This window comes from Gekko japonicus, unplaced genomic scaffold (assembly GCF_001447785.1).
Source record: "Gekko japonicus isolate JY-2015 unplaced genomic scaffold, Gekko_japonicus_V1.1 scaffold97, whole genome shotgun sequence".
NCBI lineage: Eukaryota > Metazoa > Chordata > Lepidosauria > Squamata > Gekkonidae > Gekko > Gekko japonicus.
The window spans coordinates 1229524-1234962 of NW_015170278.1; positions in this window are offsets into that span (position 1 = coordinate 1229524).

A 5439-nucleotide genomic window follows, 5' to 3' on the forward strand; every position below is an offset into this window, starting at 1 on the left:
ATTAAGTCCCACTGAAAGTGAACGAGTTAAGTTTGTGGTTATTTTGGTGGAATGGGCAGCAGGCCCAACGGGTGCACGTTTAAACAAAACTAAGGTCCACTGAGCTCCATGGATCTGACATAGGACTACCATCCTCCGGGTGGGGCATTTAGATCTCCGGGAATTAAAACTCCAGATAACAGAGATCAGGTTCTCCTGGACAAAATGGCAGCTTTGGAGCCTGGACTCTATGGTGTTATATTGTGCTGAAGTCCTTCCCCAAGGCTTCACTCCCAAATCTCCAGGAATTTCGCAACCCGGAGCTGGCATACTCCTAGAGAAGAAACAGGGCTGAAGCTTCAACTGGGAGGAGTAACTTCCGCAGGGTCACACCCTTGTGCTCAGAGTGGCCAAATGTTGCTGGTTATGAGTTTTCCGTTTCTTAATACCGGGTAATTGCCAAAGCGTGCTGCAGCTTCCCGGTTTGTGTTTAGAAAACTACAAAACCAAAAGACATCAAGAGAACAAGGGAGGCAGACGGAATCCAAGTCAGCTCTGTCTCCTGCTGTCCCGCATTCCAGGGGAGATGAGATAGAAGCGAGTCCCTTCTCTTCACCATGAGTCACTGAGTGATGCCATTGTGTTCCCAGGTAGCCAAAGGCAACCCTCCGGAAGCAGACAGATCTTGCGTGTGCTACACTTACAAGCGTAAGACCAAAAAAAGAGGAGAGCCAAATCTGATGTGTTTGCTCAAAACAACCCAAGCAAGAAAAGAAAAGCGGTCAAAGAATAATATGGACAAAAATGGGCATGAGGAAGATTTGTCAAAAATAGTCTACAGTAGAAGTATATAGTGTTCCCGTTGTGCTTAACATTAGTTAACATATTGAACGTTCAGCAAGGATAGGCTGATTTCCCCGATGCTCTCCAACTCCAAGTGGCTTTCAAAACCACTGACTTGCTTTCAGAGAACCTGTTCTGAACTAAGCCACCCAACACAGAACCCCATGCCCCTCAGAAGTGTCTGGGGAATGTTCAGTGGTGCAACATCAGCTCCTGCGGGGTGCTGGGCCCCGCCCACAGCCTCACATTCACCAAGTGTGGCTTGGAACATATCTGGCACATCTGTATCTCTGGTTTGCAGGGGTTAGATGGCTACTGAAGGACAACTGTCTTTCAGCATCATTTAATTCTTCTCACTGAAGGACCCCAAGGATTTTCAAGAATATCAGCTGGAAATCACTGCTGTCTATGGCTGAGTAGTAGAAAGTGTTCCCCCTATGCTGCTGTGGCTAGGATAGCTCAGAACTCAGATATAAAGAAAGTGGTGGAAGGCTGTGGCTCAGTGGTAGAGCATCTACTTGGCACACAGAAGGTCCCCGGTTCAATCCCCAACATTTCCGGCTACAAGGATCAGGCAGTAGGTAATGTAAAAGACCTCAAGCTAGACTCTGGAGAGCCGCTGCCCGTCTGAGTAGACAGTACTGACCTTGATGGACCAGTGGGTCGGATTCAGTATAAGGCAGCTTTATGTGTTTGTGTTCTGTGGTACAGGCTTACAAACCAGTCACAACCCCATCTTTAAAAATGGATATTCAGCACTTATATCTTTAACACAGGGTACACTAGAGTCTCCAATTATTAACTGAGCCTAAATTAAACATGCCTTAGAGAGCCACTGAAATGCAATCATAACTAGGCTTTTTGATCATATTCTTACAAAAAAAACCCCACTACAAAGATAAATCCCAGCCCTCCCCCAGGTTATTGGTTCCCTTTAGACTGGAAATGTAATTTGTGTCTTGAGAGTCAAATTTTTAAATCCTAAATATACTTTTTTTTCAAGAATGCACAGGCTGCAGTAAGAACAAGTTCCTTCAAGTCCAAGCCACTTTATAGTAATAGGAGTTGATCCACCAATCCTTGTGTAGGTTGTAGCAATTTCCAATGTAACCTTTCTGACCTACTCAAGCACATAGGTGGCACTAAGATCAGCTGGAGGAAGCGGTCAAGAAGGAAAAGCTGAAATAAAGAACTCTAGGCCTGATTCCATGACAAGCCAATATTTTTAGAAACTGGTTGAGTGGATCTATGCAAGGGGCATGATTGTTTCACCATGCAACTTCACCTGTCGCATTTATGGCCCTCCAGAGATGTGCTGAAACAATTCCACAACCTGTGGACCACCTGCTAATTCTGCATCAGTACATATTAACACAACAAAAGGAATTGCTAACTAATCATCCCGAGTTGCCTCATTTCATATCTTCTTAAGTGATATAACCAGCAATGGACAAAGTTGTGCTTTGCTTTTATCTCCTGACCTTCCCACCATTTGACATATATGTTAGGCCTAGCAAAATACTTTGACTGCCTTTCCAAACCCAGGCCAATAGAACCTGTAGGCTAAACATTGTCTGGTTCTTCTTATACCCAGATATCCCCCACAAGGACTGCCGTGTGCCAATTCCAGCAACTGAAGTCTATACTCCATAGGAACCACAAGTTGTGGGACTGCACAGAGACCATGACAAAGATTATTTGGCATTCAAAAAACCAATAGCTGGATGTACGACCCAATGCACAAAGAACCAACTTCAGATCACATGCACCCAACCAGCAACAACAATCTAGGACTGCATTATATTGTTTAGACTCTATTGTTCTATTGTGACCCCGCCTGTGCTTTGAAATGGGCACGTGATGCCTTCCAAATACTGCTGCTTATGGGATGGACATTGATTTGGAAGTAAATTACAGAAAGCCAGTTTTGGTGACTCAAACATGCTAACATGGGGAGATGCAGCTATCTCCACAAATAGCAGGACTGGTTTAACGAAATCCTTGTTTGTATCATGTCTCAAACAGATAACGCAGCTTGGATATTTTTGTCACACTGCCCCCACCCCCCAACTTGGGAATAATGCTAAAATTTGTGTTCTTTGACCAAACCGCACCCAAGGGTCCAATTGGCTTAGGTAAGCTAGAATGTCTACTTTCTTGGCAAATGCTGGCATGACTCCTGGGATGGAACGGTTGGCAGTGGCGATATACAACAGCTGGCTGCCTGATGTTGAAAACAGTCGGAAGCCAGAGTCTTGGATCCAATGAGACACAAGCACAGGGGAGCAGTTCTCCAACTTCTGCCAGGTCCCCTCCCCCAGCTGCTGGTCTCCTAACACATCACATGTCTGGTGGGAGGGCTCCCTGACCCACAGGGGCTGTGATGCAAAAGACCTGTTGGGGCAGCAGAACTCAACTCAGAGCTCCTTGGATGCGAGCCACAGACCTCAGGAATGAATAGCTTATCCTTCCCCACACAAAATGCTACTCCCCTTGGCAGGGCTATTTTTGGGCAGGAACGCACAGGAACGGAGTTCCGGCTGGCTTCCAAGTTGGCCACACCCAGCAGGAACTCATTAGCATAATAGGCCACACCCAACAGCAGAAACTCATTAGGATTGGCTACATTAGGGGTGTGTGGCCTATCATGCAAAGGAGTTCCTGCTACAAAAAAGCCCTGGGTTTTGACAACAAACAAGGTAAGCAGAATAAGAAGCAAAAGGTGGGTGTGGCTGAATAACCACACTTCTGGTAACATGGGGGTGTGGCCTAATAAGCCAATGAGCTTTGCTGTCAGGGGTATGGCCTAATATGCTATTAAGTTTCTTCTGTTGGGTGTGGCCTATTATGCTAATGAGTTCCTGCTGGGCTTTTTCCACAAAAAAAGCCCTGCCCCTTGGGAAGAAGAAGAAGAAGAAGAAGAGATTGGATTTATACCCCGCCCTTCACTTGGAGTCTCAGAGTGGCTTAGAAACGCCTTTCCCTTCCCCTCCCCACAACAGACACCCTGTGAGGCAGGTGGGGCTGAGAGAGCTCTGACACAAACTGCTCTTTTTCAAGGACAGCTGTGCCAGAGCTTATGACTGACCCAAGGTCACATCAGCAGGTGCAAGTGGAGTAGTGGGGAGTCAAACCCGGTTCTCCCAGATTAGAGTCCGCGCACTTAACCACTACACCAAACTGGCTCTTGAACAGACACACGCATTTCTCAGATTCCATTCCACCTCCCAAGCTGCCATACACGGTAGAAAGAAAACGGTGGGTCAGAGAGGCACTGTACCTGGAGACCCACAGCGAGCTGGAGATCCATGCAAGGTTGCTCCCTACATTACTGCACTGGTTGTTGGTGGCAGAAAGTGCCGTCAAGTCAGAGCTGACTTGCAGCAGTCCCATAGGGTTTCCAAGGCAAGAGAGGGACAGAGGAGGTTGACCATCACCTGCCTCTGCAGATCGACCTTGAGTTTCCTTGACGGTCTCCCAACCAAGTGCTAACCAGGGCCAAGCCTGGGCCAAGCCTGGGCCATCCAGGGCAGGGCCTGGTTGGTATTGCCACCCTTTCAACGGCATGGTAAACCAAGAGAAGTCAGAGCTGGGGCAAGCCATGTGGATGTGGCTATGCTTTATTAGGCAGTATTAAGTAGTTTTGGATTAGCACCCGTGTAAGGGTAAATACTAGTAGCACACATGCAGACACGCCACACACTGAGAAACTAATTTTCAGGTATCACTACTAACAATGGTTAGTAACTTCTCACAATGTTTAGAAGAAGCACCAGCGCAAGCCAAGTTTACAGAACAGAGGAGCTACGTGCCAAACTCATGCAAGGGCTAAAGCGCATGCAGGACCACATGCCTACTGCTTACAAATTACGATTTCCTCCGGATCAGGAAGGTCGAGGCAGTTGTTCCTTAGATCCGCAGAGGCAGGACATACCCGTAACACGACTGCAAAGACGACGACACATGGAAATGCCCTTCGTAGCTGCGCCTGCTCCACCATAAGGCATTGGTAACTTTGAAACAAGACACAAGGAGGAGAGGAACCAAACTCCAACAGTTTTAATGATACCCTAACAAAAGAAATCACCGCAGACTGTGACCAGATCACCGCAGACTGTGACAGCAGTCATGAAATTAAAAGACGCCTGCTCCTTGGGAGGAAAGGGATGGCGAACCTCAACAGCATGATAAAAAGTAGAGACATCACCCTGCCAACAAAAGTCCGCATGGTCAAAGCAATGGTATTCCCAGTAGTCATGTATGGCTGCGAGAGTTGGACTATAAGGAAGGCCGAGCGCCGAATAATAGATTGTTTTGAACTATGGTGCTGGAGAAGACTCTTGAGAGTCCCTTGGACTGCAAGAAGATCCAATCAGTCAATCCTAAAAGAAATCAACCCTGACTGTTCCCTGGAAGGCCAGATAATGAAACTGAAGCTCAGATACTTTGGCCACCCAATGAGAAGGGAGCACTCACTGGAGAAGACCCTGATGCTGGGAAAGATTGAAGGTCAAAGAAGACGGGGACGGCAAAGGATGAGATGGTTAGACAGTGTCATAGATGCAACGAACATGAAATTGAGCCAACTTCAGAGGACGGTGGAAGACAGGAGGGCCT